We start from the raw sequence: 18,515 nt of genomic DNA, 5'->3' as shown, positions 1-18,515 counted from the left end.
AGTTGACAGACTGAGAGAGAACTTGGCCAGTTATCACAGAAGAGGGCAAGTGCACGAAAGAGCTCTTATAGAATGAAGAAGCCCCCAAACTGGACAGAAACACGGGCAAGAGTCATGAGAAGAGAGAAATGGGAAAAGAAAGCCAAAAAGAAATGTGAGTCTTCCCTTACACACATGAAATGATGCTGCCTTTCCCTTAACTTAAGAGAAATGCAAATTAAAACTCTCCTGAATCTAAAAGTTTGATAATATTGAGGAGGGAGGCGTTAAAGAAGACAAACCCTATGAAGGGGATCTGGCAAAATTTAGCAGAATTACACGTGCCTTAATCTTTGAGCTAGCAATCCCACTTTTAGGAATCTACCCTGAAAGTACATCTCCATAAATGTGCACAAGTGCACGCAACACAACATTGTTCATAGTAGCAAATGATTAGAAACCACCGGAATGTCCACCAGCCTGAGCCCAGGTAGACACACTGCGGTGCACACATGACCTGGACACCAGGTGGTCTGGAAAAGTCCAGGGAAAACGTCTGTGAACTGAAAAGTCTAAGAGTGTACTTTTAGATTTAAAAAGCTAGTGCACATCCAGCCCTGGCTGGTGTAGCTCAGTGGATTGAGCACGGGCCTGCGAACCAGACGATCAAGGTTTGATTCTCAGTCAGGGCACATGCCTGGGTTGCAGGCCAGTTCCCAGCAAGGGATGCACAAGAAGCAACTATACATTGATGTTTCTCTTCCTCTCTCCTTCCCTTCCCTTCCCTTCTAAAGATAAATAAAATATTTTTTTTAAAAAAGCTAGTACACATCCATGCATAGAGTATGTGGTATTTGTGTTTAAGAAAAAACATGAAAATGTATTTAGGTACTTGCTTATATTTTCAAAAAGGAACAAAAATGGTTACCTGTAGGAGGTGGGGGGTGGGCAATAAAGTGAAGGGAGTGGGTTGGAAGTGAAACTTCTGTGCATTTGGTTACCTTTTCATACAGCTTTTACTTTGGAATCATGTAAATGTTTTACAGATGCAAAAAATAAAACAAAAAGGACAAAAATAGATTTTTCAAATGAAAAATAAATTGGGACAAATGGGCCTAAGTTTACATGATTAAACCCAATGGGTTTAAGTTCAAGTGTGGCAATGTAGATACACAGACAACAGAATTATTTCAGCACTCTGATTATTCACCTTGGTGGGATATGATGCAGGGATAAATGAATGGGAATAAATCTTAAATTTCACGCAGAAATTTATTTTTCACATAGGAGAAAACATATCATTCCAATTTTGAAGAAATGTTATATTACAAGCCACAAATTGCAGCGTAAAATAGATGCAAAATCAAATATTAAATCAGAGAAATTAAAGCACTGCAATGTTAAATTTGAATTGAGAATATCCATATGAACTCATCTTTTAGAAATATGTGTATGACTTCCCGGATCTGCCCACCGGGAGCCCCTAGACTTGGGTGGTGAGAGTGAGCGCGCCTCACCTCCAGATCTTGGTTTCTAAATATCTTTTCTCACCCTCCAAGAGGATGTCCTCATTCTTAGGAGATGCATGTTGAAACATTTAGGAATGAAATGGCATGAGTCTATCACTTATTTTCAGGTGCTTCAGCTGTGTGAGTGCAGTGCAGGTGGGTTGGCGGGTGGGTGGGTGAGTGATAAGGCTCTACCTGTTGCACCAATTAATCCTCTTTCCTGCACTTGGCATAACTCCTGGAGAACTGGCACAGCTGCCCACACTCTCTTGCGGACATGGCCCCCATTCTGAAGATGAGCCAGAGCTTGGAGGAACACTGGTGGCAAGATCTAAATGACTAAATTGCATGTCCCCAATGCTTAAAGAGCCTAAAGATAGACAATACCGTGTGTGCTGTGATTTTCTGCTCAAAGCTACTTAAATCCTTTCAATTCAGATATTTGAAACAGAACCCACATACTTCAATCTTACTAGTCAAATGTGTTTATTGAAATACCGTTTTCCAGTGTTTGGCCCCCAACCCCATTTCTTTAGCTGTGATGGGTGAGAACTTTCTAGAAGTTGCTTGCTTTGCTGCAGCTTGGAATTGGGAAATTTGGATTCTCACTGGGGCTCTGTACCTAACTTGGTTTGTAGCTTTGGACAAGTCACATCTCCTTTGAGGATCTTATTTTTTCAACTGTCAACTATAGGGACTGGATCTGATTATTTTTTACTATGAGCTTTTGTGATTTTGAGTTGTCTCCAAATAGGCTTTCACATTTATGAAAAGTGGCAAGAGAGAGACACAAGAGTAAGGCTTCAGCGGGATGTGAGGGGGCACCTGGTGTGGGATAATATTTTTCCAGATAATTTTTTGACATCAACCTCATGTCACATTCTTTCAGCATGCTAGAATGAATAAGAGTGACAAACGCTTCTTCAATGATAAGAAGAGTCTTTTTTTTTAAAGATGTTATTTATTTATTCTCAGAGAGAGGGGAAGGGAGGGAGAAAGAGGAGAAACATCAATGTGTCGTTGCCTGTCATGCGCCCCCTACTGGCGACCTGGTTGGAAACCCAGGCATGTGCTCTGACTGGGACTCCAACCCGCAACCCTTTGGTTCCCAGTCCATGCTCACTCCACTGAGCTACATTAGCCAGGGCAAGAAAAATATGTTGATATATGGTTTTATTTATAATTGTCCTTAACCCCAACAATTACTTTCTTTTTAATCTAGAAGAAAAGGAGTGAGTCCTGAGTGTTTCCTGCTACGCAACACCTCCCTGTGGCCACGACTCACGTGGCAGCCTGTATGGCTGTGCCAGAGTCACCAAGGATCGGAAACACACCTCAGATTTCACTCTAATGTGCTCCTGCGCATGTGAAATGACTTACCACGGCAAGACCACTGAAACGCAGTAAATCCTGTGTACTCGCGTGGCCGGGGACAATCAACGGTGACCATCCGTCAGAAGTGTCAGAATGCAGCACGCACCCAGCCTGAAATCCTGCTGAAAACCATTTCATTCTCTTAATTATTCATTAGGGTTGCTCAGCGTCTGACAGACCTTCAAGGTCATTATTGGGAACATGAATTATCATTGTCGTGTGGCAATGGAAAAGCGTATTTTAAAAGAGTTCCGTTTAATAGAAGACAACAAGTAAAAGAAGTGACCGTTTTATTTGGGCGTGTGTGAATCCACCCAGGTGCTACATGGTGAGAAAATGGGAATGTTGGAAACAAAGTTTCCAGAGTCTTTTTAGTGCCTGGGAGGGGCACCCACACCAACTCTCCATAAACTCTTCTGCAGAGGCCTGGAAGGACAGATTGGGGGGAGGGGCGGTGCTTTGTGCTGGTTTGCAAACGTCATCAGAACGGAATTGGTGGAGTAGCAGCTGCAAGTAAACTTTTCACAGTGTAAGCTGGAAGCACACTTTTCAACCTTTTCTTCCCCATTCCCTCAAAACACACAACGGGTAGTGAGAGGTGCTGAGAAATACAACCTAAAGTAAATGTGTGAAATGTTTGAGTACCAGTCCTTCAGGCAAAGCGTAAAGTGGTGCATTTTGGAGTGGCTGTCCAGAAACGCTGTTTTCAGGACCCCCTCCCCAGTATCCTCCCATCCTGGTCACCCCAACATACACTCCTATAACCCTAAGTCTCAGATCTCGGTTTGATCCGACTAGGGGCACTTCTATGGGTTTAACTGATTGTGTTGATTAAATCCTGCTGGTAGCCCTGGCTGGTGTGGCACAGTGGACTGAGTGAACCAAAGGGTTGCCAGTTCGATTCCCAGTCAGGGCACATGCCTGGGTTGCAGGCCAGGTCCCCAGTGGGGGGTGTGTGAGAGGCAATCACACATTGATGTTTGTCTCCCTCTTTCTCCATTCCCCTCACTAAAAATAAATAAATAAAATCTTTAAATCCTGCTGGAGAAGTCTCTGCAGGAACTGGGCCACCATCCCCCAAAGCTCACTGTACTAACATGTTAGAATCTACTTTCTGGCAAAGCAGAAGAGCCTGTATCTGCATCACAAACTGATTCCTTGACTTAATGGGGATGTGCACCATTAGGATCTATGCCTTAAGCATTATTCCTAGGAATGCACTATAAATACCCAGACAGGTATGGATGCGAGTGCCTGGAATGTGTGGGGAAGCTGGCTGAGCCACCTGGTCCTGGGCTTGCTGTGCTGCAGTGATTGAAAACATCAGGCCCTCCCACCCTTCCTTCAGAAGGTGGAGCGAATTTCCCGAGACCTTGACGACTAGGGCAGGAGAGATCCTGGGCTGGAACCACCCAGATAAGCCACTTCCGCATTCCTGACTCTTAGAAGCTGTCTGAGATAATAATAAATAGTTGTTTTCAGTTTCTGTGTCCAGGGGTAATTTGTTGAACTGCACCAGCCCGATGGTGCCATTGCACAGCCGTGCACGCACGAAGAGAGCTGTCTCGCCCCGCGGAGGCGGGCAACTCTGGCCCAGTGCGCTCTGGGATGTGGGCCCTTGACCGTGGTTTCTCACTGGGGGCCAGAGAGCTGCTCTCTGGACACTTGTAAGTGCTTTTGCCCTTTAAAGACACATTTCAATTTTAATAAGCGTTTTATTTTTCAGACATAACTGACACAGGAAAAAAGACTTCTCACCACATCACATACATATCCCCTCAAACCAACTGAATATCCAATATTCTATGCATTTATTGTTTTGATTTTTACAATGGAAAACCCCATTACAGTGACAAATGCTTTAATAGGAAATCCAAATTTTCCAATTTGTGTTATTTTTATTAACATTATATAAAAGTGTCTTGAAAAAGCTTCTCTTCCAGGGAGGTGGGGAGGACCAGAAGAGATTAGCCAAAGAACATGTATGCACATATGCACAGTCCATGAACACAGACAACCATGTTTGAGGGTAGTGGTGGGGGACTGGGTGGAGGGGCAAGGGGGGAAAATGGGGGACATTTGTAATAGTGCCAACAAAAAACAAATTTTTAAAAAGCTCCTCAACTTTTTATAAATTGACATGAAAGAAGATTAATACAAATTGCCTAATTTCGACAAATACCAACTATTCCTTGCTTGCCAAAGTATTTCTCTCTCCATTATTCATTGCCTCTATGGTGGTACAAGTTAGAAGGTTATCCTCCAGAGCCAAAGGACTCCCGGGACCCTGTAGTGACGCTTATAGCAGACGGAGGCCTAGCCCACCCCCAGCCCCTCAGGAATGTCCTCTTCCTCAGACATCCAGCAGCCAGCAGCCAGCAGCACATTGTCTGGTTTGCTTGAGGGCGCTTCTGGTACAGTCTGAAGTACCGGAGAACTAACCATCTTCAGCCTGCAGTCCTCAGCCAGCTCCCTCGCCCACGGGGCAACAGACGCCGAGGTGTATTCTCCACTGGCTCCCAGGGCTGCCCAGTGGGGCTCAGCCCCAACCGCCCACAGGAGTGACCTGCTTGACCACACACCCTCCGTTCCTAGTCTCCCTTCTCCACTCCCTGCCTGTGTTGCCCAGCGCTTCTCCCACCCAAACTGCTGGCCTCCACATCTTCGTCTCAGGATCTGCTTCTGGGGAAACCCACATTAAGACAGCCCCTCTGGATTTATGGTTTTTGTTTATTTGTTCTTTAAGGATTATATATAAAAATATTTACGTCTCACACTCTGGACTACTCAAAGAGAAGGTATCCAAGTTCACCCAATGACAGGAATGAAATAAACCAAAACTATAATGTCAGATCAACTAAAACACCTTTGAAATGTTACCACTGCCTATTTTGCCATACAGATTAAAGAACGGTATTTTGTCAGTCACAATGTGTTTTCATGTATGGGCTAGGACAATAGCAGCCGTATTTGTAGAGAATATTAGCAGTCAGATGGAGGCACTTTTCTTTACGTCCAGAGTACATGCAGGCGGACTGGAAGCCGTGTTCAGGGCCCTCCAGGGCTCAGAGCACCAGCACTTGACATGAATGGTGAGCTGCAATTAGATGTCAGGGCTCTGGGGCTACAGTTAGCTTCAGGACGTTTGCTTGCTGTGAAGGAAGGAGGCAGATGCCGGCAACGAGGTGTTCTAAATACTGCGTGAGTTGTTACACGTGGGTTCTGTACCCTTGGGGTGAGACCGAAGAAGATCCCCAGGAAAACTTCACCATCAGTGATTCTTCCTTTGTCCCCTCCTCATGCCCCTCCTGCTTCTTGTTTCCCTAGTACGTGGTTGGCTTTCCTGCCTCTGTACGTTTGCTCATGTCTTTCGGAAGCAGGAGAGTGAGAGGCTAGGGAAATTCCTTGACAAGTGGAATAAGGGAAACTGAGGCAAAAATCATTAAACAAGGCTAAACAGTTTGAGCAAGTTACAGCCCACTAATGAATCACCAGGTTTTACCTTCCCTAACCAAGGACACTTTGGAGCAAGTGGTTGACACATTCGAGACCATCCCAGGGAAGACGGGCCTCGATCCCAGTCCCTCTCCAACAATAGTCTTTACAAATCCCTTTATACACACATTTTGATGAATCAGCGTATTGAAGGACACACCTGAAAAACCAATGACTATTCTGTTAAGACCCTCTCCTGAGAAATCCCCCAGGATTCCAGGACCAAAGAAAGATAAAAAGCCTCAAGACAAGGAAGCCATGCCCTCTCTCTCCACAAGAGCATGCCTGCATCTTTACCTTCCTCCTCTTCTCCCCCTGCCCCCCCACAGGGAGGGACATCTCCTAAACTCTGAGAGACTTGCAACCAGGGCAGCAGTGGGCAGCAATAGCTCGTCCTAGGCTTCCCCCTAAACCTGTCTCCAAGGCCCCTTTTTCTCTGACTTCCAGTGAGCTCACTTCCTTACCGTGACCACTGTTTCTTAGCCAAAGCAGCTCTGCCTGGGCTCTTCCCTGTTGCTTCTTCTTTCCTAAGACCTTCCTTTGTTTCACTGTTCCTGGCTTCAGTGAACATGCTCTCAAAACCACCTGTGTGGTTGTGAAATCTTGTGTTGTGAAATCTTTCCTATGTGAAATCAAGAACCCACATGAAATCAAGGACCCACACACCACTGGTGGGTGGGAAGCACATCTCCTCCAGGGGCAGCCCCCATCTGGTAACATTTCTTCTTTCTTAATGCCCATCTACTCCACCCCCCTTCCCCAACCCAGCCCACACGTGTCCACAGGATCACCACCTCCAAGGGCAGCTTGGATGTCACGCCTGCCATGAATCTTTCCAGCAGTCCCTCTAGATCCAACTAATAGCCTAGAGTCTGGTCTCCTAGAATACACAGATTTTTTCCTGCTCTAATTATTTTAATTCATTATCTCATAATTATGTGTGTAGATGCCTTGCACTCCTAAAGATGTGTGAGCTCAGAGAGTGGTCGCCAGTAAATTCTTCCTTTTCTCCAGTGCGTAAAGGAATGCAGGACTTTTGAAAGTCACTGAATGAAACGAAATTGGTTTGGGTCTAAATCTTTCATCTGCCTTCATTTTGATTGTTTCTGCTGGGGGTGGGGGGTGTGGATTAGACAAGAATTTCAGGTAGAGGAAAGATGAGTATACACGAACACCCCTAACCCTTGTGTGTGTGTGTGTGTAGATGGATAGATAGGTAGGTAGGTAGGTAGGTAGGTAGATAGATATAAAATCTCCAGGAAGTTCAAATTAAGCTAGTTTCCTCTAGGGAGAAAACTTGTTTGGTGATAAGGAGAGACACCTACTTTTTTCTGCCTACACTCATAGTTTTTACTTTTGTACTAAGTGCCTGTGTTATCTAACTTTTTTAACATTAGAAGACCGGTGAAAAACACATCCAGGCGTCTTTTGTCCCCTTACAAAGGCTGTGTAGGCCTGAGCAGGCTGCAGAAGACCCTTTTGTTGTGAAGACTCACGAGTTAAGCTCTTAGCAGGGCTACTCCCGATTGTTGGAAGATAATCCTACACGGGCCTTTGGTGTGTGAGCATTTCTACTGAGTAAAGGCACTGACATCCTTCATTCCAAACTCTCAGTAAAAAGATGTTTGCACAGCAAACAGCCTTGAAGACAGAGGTAGTTTCTCCCCGTGGAGCAGAGGGCAGATTTCTGTCCAGGAAGATTTCTGTCCAGACACTACCTTTTAGGTAGTGTCTCCCTCAGAGGTAAGTGAGGTTGAGCAGGCTTGCTAACAGCCCTTTGAAAGACCAGGCTTATCTAAACTCAGAGATTCTTAGCTATGACGCAAACCCAGTGACTGGGCAGAATCCACCTGGGCTGTGCCACGCTGTCCCCTTGGGGCTTGAGGGCAAGGGGAGGTGAAGCAAACACAGAGCTCACACTGAGAGCTTTGCATTGAGTAACAAAGTCCATTGTCTCTGACCCAGGAGTCTCTTACCATACCCTGTGTACTTCTTAACACTAATGACACAGATGTGATTGTTGGAGATGCCCTTCTTAATCAGAATCTAATATTTAGGATGAGCAGTTCTTCTCAGGTGAGCAGTTTCACAGACAAGTTCTATTACTTCATGGCTTTATTCCAGGGATGTATTAGATACACAGAAGACACTGGAAATACTCATTAGCCATTCAGCTTGTTCCCTGCTAAGATGAGAAATTGAAATAACACTGGGAGCTAAATTGTGTCCTTGGCTATTTGGCAAATGTCAAATGGTCATTATGCTATGATATAGGTTTCCAATAAAACACAGTGGAAATAAAATAATACTTTCCCCAGAATATTTAAACTACATTATGATATTTCATCTACTCTAGCAAATAGATGTTTGCATTCAACACAGGGAGGATGGAAACAATTTACATATTTCTTTCCAGGAGAAATGAGATAGGTCTCTTTTTTTTAAGATTTTATTTATTTATTTTTAGAAGGGAAGAGGAGAGAGGGAAGGAAACATCAATGTGTGGTTGCCTCCCACATGCCCCTAATGGGGACCTGGCCTGCAACCCAGGCATGTGCCCTGACTGGGAATTGAACCGGTGACTCTTTGGTTCGCAGGCTGGCGCTCAATCCACTGAGCCGCAGCAGCCAGGGGAAGATAGGTCTTTTAATATATGAAAAGAAATTTTTGTTTTTTATTCCTAGATAACAAAATGGAAAATATATATGTGGTTTTTTAAAATTGTGGCAAAGTTGGTAAACATGATGATATATCCCAGGTGTGTGATAATTTGTTATTTGTATACACTGCATAGTCTTCATGACTATAAGTCATGATAAGTTACAATTTATCACCATATAATTGATTAACTTTACCCATTTTGACTTCCCCCACCCCTCTTTCCCCCCTGGTAACCATTAATCTGTTCTCTGTATCTATGAGATTGAGTTTGTTTTGTGTTTTATTTGTTTATTTGCTTTTTTAGGGGAGAATTCCATATATAAGTGAAATCAGACTGGATCTTTCTTGGTCTGACTTTCACTTCTTCACTTAGCAAGACCCATTCGTGTTGTTGTGAATGGCAAGATTTCCTGCTTTTTGTGACTGAGTAGTATTCTATCGTATACATGCACACTGCATCTTCTTTATCCATTCATTCACCGATGGGCACTTAGGTTGTTCCCATGTCTTGACTATTGTAAAAAGTGCTGCAATGCACATAAGGGTACATGTGTATTTTGGAATTAGCACTTTAAAAAAAATTCTTCAAGTAAGTGTCCAGCAGTGAAATAGACAGGTCATGGGATATAGTTTTAGTCTTAATTTTTTGAGGACCCTCCACAGTGGCTGTATCGGTTTACATTTCTACCAACAGTGCACAAGGGTTCCCTTTCCTTCACGGCCTTGCCAGAACTTGGTGTGTCTTGTCGTCTGGTAATAGGCATTCAAACAGGTGTGACGTGGTATCTCGTGGTTTGGGTTTGCATTTCCCTGATGACTACTGATGTTGAACATCTTTTCATGCGTGTATTGACTATTTGTATGTCTTTGGAAAAAAGTTTATTCAGATCTTGTGCCCATTTTCTAATTAGGTTGTTTGTATGCCGTTGAGTGTTGTGAGTCCTTTATACATTTGAATATTGATTTGCAAGTATCTTCTCCCATTCAGTAGGTGGCCTTTTCATTTTGTTGATGATTTTCTTCACTGTGCAGAAGCTTTTTAGTTTGATATAGTAGTACTTGTTTATTTTTGCTTTTGTTTCCCTTGATTTTGGAGTCATAGCCTCCTCACCCCCCCAAATCACTAAGACTGATGTTAAGGAGCTTATCACCGATGTTTTCTTCTAGGAATTTTATGACTTCAAGTCTTACATTTAACTCTTTAATCCATTTTGAGGGTTTTTTGAGTGTAGGGTGTAGAATAGTGGTCTAGTTTCATTGTTTTGTATGTGGTCATCCAGTTTTTCCAGTATCATTTTTTGAAGAGATTGTCCTTTCTCCATTATATGTTCTTGGCTTCTTCTTAAAAAAATGTATTTATTTATCTTTAGAGGGGAAGGGAAGGAGAGAGGGAGAGAAATATTAATGTATGGTTGCCTCTCATGCGCCCTTTGCTGGGAACTGGCCTGCAACCCAGGCATGTGCCCTGACTGGGAATCAAACCTCCATCGTCTGGTTCGCAGGCCTGCACTCCATCCACTGAGCTACACCAGCCAGGGCATGTTCTTGGCTTCTTTGTCGTAAATTAATCATCCATATACGTGTGGATTTATTTCTCAGCTCTCTATTCTGTTCCATTGATCTGTGTGTCTATTTTTAGGCCAATACTTTATATGCATATATAATCATAAGGGCACTCTTTCATTGTTAATCCTACACATAAGCACCCTTTTTTGTCTGGCTTAATGCTTTCTGCTCAGCATCCAACCTTATTAAGATGATGGTCTTGGCTTTATTTGTGTTTCTATTTGCTTGCTATGCTTTTGCACATTCTTTTATTCTAAAACTTTTGGAATTTTATATATAGATATTTTATATACAATATAGATCTGAGTTTTAATTCATCTACTTGAAACACCTTTACTTATTTGCAAATGAATAAGGTGTGTTTACAGTAATTAACAGTCTAAGCATGTTCATCTCAGAGCTGGCATATTATTTTATGTTTTCAATTCTCATTACTTGACCTATTATCAAATTGCGGCACAACTCCTCCTAAATTTGTGTTCTTCGCTTGCTTCGGAGACCCCCTCCCCTTTCCTACTCTCTTGGTTTACCTCCCACCTCACTGGTCAGCCCTTCCTTCGCTTTTCCTCCTCTGTTTCAACTCCTTACTACTGGACCTAAGCACTAGGGCTCAGTCCGAGGTCCTCTTCGCTTCTCTAACTGCACACACGTCTCTGGTGAATGCATTCAGTCTCACAGCTTCGAATATCATCTCTGGGCCGATAACTTGAATACCTTCAGCTGTGACCTCTCCCCTGAATGCCATAGGCTTCTACTCCAACTCAGATTTCCAAAAGGCACATGAAACTCAGTGCACTCAACAGAGAATCCCTGGCTTTCCTCCAGACCTGCTCCTCCCACGGCCTTCCTGCCCCGGTGAAGGCTGTGCTATCACTTGACCCCTGTTTCTCTCGTGCTTTATAGCCAGTACGTCACCAATGAACTAGAGTCGACTTTCAAAATACTCTTAGAATCTGCTTCTCACCACTTCTCTGACCCCTGTTACAGTCCATCTCCTGCCTCAGTTTCTGCGGTGGCCCACTGCCATCCTGTCCCTCTGCTGTGCATGCTCAGTACAGGGGCCCCAGTGATCCTGCGGGGCGGGAATTAGATTATGCCACTCACCTGCTCAGAACACCTCCATGGCTCCCCGCTTCTTTTAGAATACAAGCTAAATAAGGAAACCTATGAATACAACGTAGTATCACTGAGAAAAAAAATCACACGAACATCTCTATAGATGAGGAAAAGACATAAAACAAACTTCAACATTTACCCTTAATAAATAAAACACCTTCAATAAAATAAGAATTCATGGATTCTTCCTTAATGATCAAATATACTTATTTCAAGTCCAAACTCAAACTCCTACTTGCTGAGAGAACATCAGAAGTATTTCCTTCATGTCACAAACAGTGAGAAAAGAGGGAAGATGATGATTATTTACAGATTTTTTTAATGGTAAACTTAGAAATCCTAAGAGAATAAACCACTGCAAACTGTAAAAGATTTTATTTGACATGTAAAATGAATACGCTGAAATTAATGTTCATGAAACAGGTAAGCAGAGCTGTCATGAAAGAAAAGTTCTCCTTTACCCTGGTAATGAGAGGAATAAACTTTATAAGAAATGGAATAAACTTTATAAGAAATGGGCAAGATGTGTGTGAAGATGGGGTTGGAAGCCCCCAAATACCACCAGGCTCTCCAGTTAGACGCACTCACTTGAATCAGGTTGGCGGAGGTTAGGAAGCCATCTTCCTGTGGCTTCTGGCCCCGAAAGCTGTGGTTTCTTTGCAGCAAGTTCTCATTTTTATCCCCAAGTTTTCCCTGGGTGTCAAGAAGCAGTGGTGGTTGTGGCAACTTCCCGGTGTCACTTTGAAATCCTTGGGTCATGTGTCGAGGTGTCCACTCTCCACTTCCAGGCAATGCCTATGACCCCAGCCTGGGCAAGCACTCACTTGGTATTGGAAGTGGTTGCAGGAATCTGTCCCTCAAGCTAAGAATCCGGGATTGGAGCTGACCTGGCTAGGTTTGAAGACAATGGTGACCTTGTGACCAATGGAGAATGACATACTATGAATTTAAGGCATGCAGTGGTAAAGGTTCCATAAACGGTCACCTGCAGTCACCTGGAATGAGCAGCTGCCTGAAGCCACTAGGCGGTTATGATGGAGATGAGGGAACTGTGGGAATGAGCTGGCTTTTTCTGACTGTACTGAAGAGTTTAAAGGAAGAAAATTTTGTACATTGTGAAAGTCCAAAACTACAGAAGAAAATTTGATATATGATAATGATGGCATTTAAAGTCAGTAGGGGAGAGATGGATCATTAAATACATGAAGATGAGCAAACATGTAGCTATCAAGACAGAAAGTAAAGTGGATCCATTCACTTAACTCACATCAAAACAAATTCTGGATGGGGCATATTTTAAAAGGGCAAAAGTAAAATCACAAAACATTAAAAAGAAGCCATGGAAGGGTTTTCAAAGTAATCTAAGAGAGGCGAAGGACTTTTTAAAATACGATACAACCTAGAAGTAGTAAGCAAAGAAAAGCTGGGTAAAATTGACCAATCAGAAATGGGAAAGGGCCCTGGCTCTGTGGCTCAGTTGGTTGGGCCTAGTCCCACAAAATGAAAATTGAGAGGTTCGATAACTGGCCAGGGCACATGCCTAGTTTGCAGGTTCAGTCTCTAGTCTGGGCCAGTAGAGAAGGCAACCAACAGATGTTTCTCTCTTGCGTCGATGTTTCTCTCCCTCAGTACTTAGCTAGGTTTCCATCCAGAGCTTTGTATCTGTTGCATGAAAGAAAGTTGGAATCCTGGCACAGAGTCTCATGATGTGTAAGACTTTGTTCATGAATACTTATTAAAAGCTGTGTTCCAGGAGTGGATACAGCACGTACAGGCAGTTTTTGTTCTGTGCACAAAATGTTTTAAAAAGTTATTATTTGTTGTTGTATACCCAAATATGCACTGAATCAATTCTTTATATTCATTTTTAAAAGCCTAATAAGTAATAAATGTTTTAACCTATTGAATCTCAAACAATTTGTCCTAATTTTCAGAAGACAGAGAATTCCTAGACATACCCACGCAGGACTTACTAAGAGACAGCCACAGGAGAACTGGTGAAGAGGGTTTGTGAGCTGCCAGGACAGACCATCAGGTGTCTAGAAAGGACAACAAATAGCTTCTGTTCCTTCCTCCCTGTCTTCTGGGTCTCGAAGCCGGGAGACCCAGAGAAGAGATGGGGACACGGAAGAGCAGTCCCGGCCTTGCTGGCATTGCAACATTTCGAGGCATTCCTCTGGACTGAGATGGATGTATGAAGTGTTTTCGTTCCTTCCACTAAGTTATTGCTTGTCTACTCCAGATCTAACGCTATTGTAGGTAGGTACTGGAGATTTGTCGGTGGACAAAAGTGACAAAAATACCTGCCCTTTTTAAGCTTACACTCTAGGGAGAGACTGACAATAAGCATAACACAAAACGTCAGAAGGTGACGAATGCCGTGGAAAAAAGATATGGGAATCCAGGTAAGGTAGATACATGGTGGAGTGGGGAGAGTAGGTATTAAATAGGATGGTCAGGAAGGACCTCAGTGAGAAGGTGCGGTTCGATTCCCTTGAGGAGGGGTAGGGAGTAAACCATCTCCATAATTAACAAAGGCCAAGGGCAAAGACCTTGAAGTGGCAGGTGGGAGGGTGTCAGATGGGTTCTAGGACGAGCAATGTGGCTGGGACGGAGCTGTGAAAGAGCTTTTCTGAGATAAAAGGGTCGACGGGGCTGGGAGACCCTACAGACCACTGGAAGGAATTTGGCTTTATTGGATGTGAGGGTTTTAATAATTTGGATTTGGGATTTCACCACCTGAAAGTCAGTTACATCTAAAACACTTGTCTTCATATTTGAAAGTGACAAGAAAATTGAATTATGTACCTTAAGAGTGAGAAAAAGAGGAAAATGTTAAGGGAGACATTCCTCTCCTGGAGGCTCTACTTGGTCCTATTCGCTGTAACTGCAGCGGCCCAAGGAGGCCCCGCCTCTCCCATTGTGGTCCCGCCCCCACCCGAAATGACATCCCATCCAGGCCACGCTTCTTCCACTATGGTCCCGCCCCCTCTCGGAGTGACACCCCAACCAGGCCTTGTCTATTCCACTGTAATCCCGCCCCCACTCAGAGTGACAGCCCAGAAGGCACGCCTCTCCCTTTCCGATGCCGCTCCACAGGACTGGCCTAGGCTAGCCTCTCATTTCCCCGGAGCGGACCGGTCCGCGCCAGAAGCCACGGACCGCTCAGTCCAGACCCAGCTCGGTGCGACACGACGCCAGGCCCCGCCTCTCCCACCATGGCCCCGCCCCCGCCTGTGCGTAGTCGCCACTAGGCCCCGCCGCGCCCACCGCGCCGGCAGCGCCCGCCCGCCGGCCCCGCCTCGAGCGTCCGCTCGCCGGGGTGCCGGTCTCCCCGGCTCTCGGGTCCGCCCCCTAAGACGTAGAGCGCCGCAGCCGCCGGTGAGTAGGGGAGGGCCCCTGGGAACCCCTCGCTCGCCGCGGGGCAGAGCCCTGGCCCGAGCGGGTTGCTGAGCCCGGGATGACGGGAGTCTGTGGGTAGCTTCGAGGGATCTTTCCGGGCCCTTCCCTTCCTCACGGGGCACCTCCCGGTGGTGGCGATCCTGGGAGTAGGGAAGTGTGTTGGGGGGTGTTCAAGTGGGGAGAGGAAGGAGTGAAGGTGTTGGGGAGTGGCTGTCGCAGATGGAAGCTGGGGACAGCCCCGATTTGGGGAGGAGATAGGAGTCTGGGGATGAAAGGTTGAGTAATGGAATGGAAGAAGGGTGGCGAGGCTGAAATCTGGGGCTGGTGGAGGGGTTATGGTGGGAGGGAGGTTCAGAGCTTTGGGACAGGTGGTCGTGAGTGGAGTGGGGGGGGGTTGGCGAAGCCGAGTGAAGAGAGTTTTTGGAAGGAACAGGGCACAGAGACCCATGATTTACGTTTCCCCTGACCGGGTGCAGAGGGGAGCAGGGTGGGCTAGGGAATCTCAGGACCGGTGCGGCCCGAGCGAACTCGCAGAGTGATGTTCCCCCACAATGGGGTGGTCGGGTGGCCAGGCGCCCGACTGGGACACATCCTACAGTTTAAATAACAGATGCAAGTCAGGGGCAGTGCCTGGGACACGTGGGAAACGTGGATGGAATGGGGTCCACCTTCTGCATGCTGTTCTCATTTTCCTGGTCGTCCACCAGTACAGGTGTGAGCATTCTGCTGTGAACCCTATTAGAGCAGATGAGAAAGTGGACCCTGGAGGGAGGTCTCGGATTTTGAAAGTACAGCTGAGGCTTGTCCAGACTCAAAAAACAGTTGTATCACATTCACTTAAATCCTGCGGAGTTGTAATTTTAAAAAATTTAATCCTGTGGGGTTTTAAAAAATGTACATCTTTATCATCTGGCTACTTTCAATTTAAAGTCACAGTGACCTAGAGGACTAGATGTTTTCTAAGGAACAGTCTGTATGACTGTTTTGAATTAATTGTGGAAAGTAGACCATGTCTATTCTGACCAGCTGCTGCCAAAAGATGAAGAATGACGTTTAGAAGATCTAAAATAAAAGAATGGGGCGGGGGGGAGGAAGGCCTGGTAAATTGGTAAGTGTGTGTACTTAAAAAATCCAGTGAAACTTTTTTTATATTGTAGAAATCTTAGAAGATAGAGAAAATATAGGATGAAAATGAAAACCCTGTAGAATTTCACCAACATTATTAACATTTTAGTGCAATTCTTCTCAATTTTGGGGTTTTTTGTGTGTGTGTATTTAAATGTACACGATACTTAATTGGGATCATATATATCATGTTGCATTTACTTTGTATTTTCCTCATTTATCATTTTCGTGGATCATTCATAAACTCTCCTTTCACATCTTTTTAAATTGTTGTATAATATGTGGGTCACTGTATGGATTGATGCTTTTGTCTTGTGCTGGAGTTGCAACTGTGCTCCCACTTATGGGCTTGGAGGTGAGACTCAGTGTTGCTCCAGGTTTTCAGACATCATCCAGCCAAAAGGACTAAAATTTTGGTCGTGTCTGGAGTAATGACTGTAGAGACATTGTCTCACCTCACCAGTCATTCCAGGCAAGACGCAATTGAATGACTCTGTGCAGAGGTGGCCTTCTGTCCACACAGTGTCCCATCGGGCCTGGGCTGCTGTGGCCAGGCTGTCTTCAGTACACGTGTCTCCTACAACTTCCCTTTGAGTCCCGAGGTCGAGAGGTCTCCCTGCTGCGCTCCTCAGGGAATGGGCCTCACCACTTCCCTACATTGTCCTCGTCACTGAGAAACTCGAGGGAGGGTGGGCGGGTGCAGTGCTGGTTTTCCACCCGCATGTCTGCCCATCTCTTACGTAACTGAGAGGCAGTTGCCCTGAGTCTCCAGGAGGGAGTGGCCCACCATGGCTCTCAAAGTTAACTGCCTGTCAGGGATTTGAGAGGGAGCCCCTAAGTGGTCTAAGGAAGGGTCCTGTCCTTCGTCTAGACCTGGCCATCACAAGGACAGCATTCCTCCTGAGACATTCCTCTCATCATCCAGCATGATCGGTGTGGCCCTTCATTTTTCTCTCTCTGGTGTGTTCTTCTTATTCTGCTTCATGACTGCCAGTCATTTTGTCATTTTACTTCATGCTTCTCCTTGAGTCTGAAATAAGTTGGTTCCTAAAGACAGCCTTGTACGTTTTCTTTTTAGCTTTTGAATTTATGATAATTCCACTGATTTTTCCCTTTTACCTAAACTCAGGATGATAGTAAAGGGTCTATTATTATTTTCTTGTTCCTTGATAAAATATGCACACAAACCACCACCAGCCCCCCTACCCCCAGGGCTGAACTCACCCGGTGTTTCTCTTCATGTGTTTCAATCTCTCTGATCGGGATGTACCTCTTACTGTAGTCAGGTGATTCCTGGAGCAGACGCAAACACTGCATGAGTCCAGTAACCCTGTTCATGTGGAGGTCTGGGCCTGTGTGCAGTTCAACACGTGACAACAAAGAACAGAGTTTGGGGGGGCTGTCTGCTGATCCTGTGCCCCGGGACTGCGTGGGGCCCAGCTCCTCATGCCTTACAGTCCATTCTGGCTGCTGTCCCAGACAACAGGCTGGGTAAAAGGGGAAAATTGGCTGTGTTAGCAGAAATCATTCTACTGTCCAGGGGCCAAGAAGTCTATATATGTTGAACATACTTGCTTTTGGATTGTCCCCAACTGAAACCATGAGGCCCTTTTCTGTAGCCACTCTTAAAGGCCTAATGTGCCCTCCATCTGGTATTTGGTCCCATATCGACTTGTCTGGTATCTATAATGATGGTGGCACAAGTTCCCCTCAAGACCCCCTGTTAAAAGCAGATTGCAGAACTCAGCTTGTGCCAAGGCTGCCATAAGGCTTCTCATTTCCATCATCTTACACTTGATACTACGTTACTGGGGAGAAGTGGGCCCAGAGCAGGCCTGGGTTCCACTGGCCAGCGAGCTGCAGGGCGTGGATGTGTCTACCCGCACCCACTGCACACCCACACCCAGGGGCAGAGACCTCCCAAGGAGGGGCATCCCCAGAGCTGTTACTGCACAGTGACAGACGTTTCCTGAGCAGGGGGCATGGGAAGAAGGGCTCAGGCACAGGAAGAAGGGGGCACAGGTGGTGTAAGCGGATTCCTACCTCTTAGATAACCGGGATTATAAGCACACTGTGGCCCAGTGCATGGCCCAGTGTGGTGTCAAATTACCTCTGTCATCAATGTGTGAAAATGCCGGATTTTCTGCATTTGTGCCAGAACTGGGTTCTGTCCATCTTTCAACTTACAGCAAATCTCAAAAAGGTAAAGTATGTGGTTGTTACTTTTGCATTTCTTTTATTAGGAAATTTGAACATTTTTTCAAATGTCTGTTGGCCACTCGTATTTCT

General features: G+C 45.2%; 1 protein-coding gene across 4 annotated transcripts in view; it reads left to right on the top strand.

Annotated features, from left to right (window-relative positions):
• Nucleotides 1–14,970: 14,970 nt before the first annotated feature.
• Nucleotides 14,971–18,515, top strand: part of ANO10 (anoctamin 10) — a 116,059-nt gene continuing 112,514 nt past the window's right edge. Inside the window, exon 1 of one of the 4 annotated variants that reach the window (XM_037030416.1) lies at nt 14,971–15,080. The gene's annotated coding sequence lies outside the window, so the exon portion shown is untranslated. The other 3 variants (XM_037030417.1, XM_037030412.1, XM_037030413.1) reach the window with 3 other exon arrangements.

Source organism: Sturnira hondurensis, unplaced genomic scaffold, assembly GCF_014824575.4.
Source record: "Sturnira hondurensis isolate 20B ecotype Veracruz unplaced genomic scaffold, ASM1482457v3 Scaffold0020787, whole genome shotgun sequence".
NCBI classification, from domain to species: Eukaryota; Metazoa; Chordata; class Mammalia; order Chiroptera; family Phyllostomidae; genus Sturnira; species Sturnira hondurensis.
Note: the sequence above shows the minus strand (reverse complement) of the source record. Positions and strands in the feature narration are given on the sequence as shown.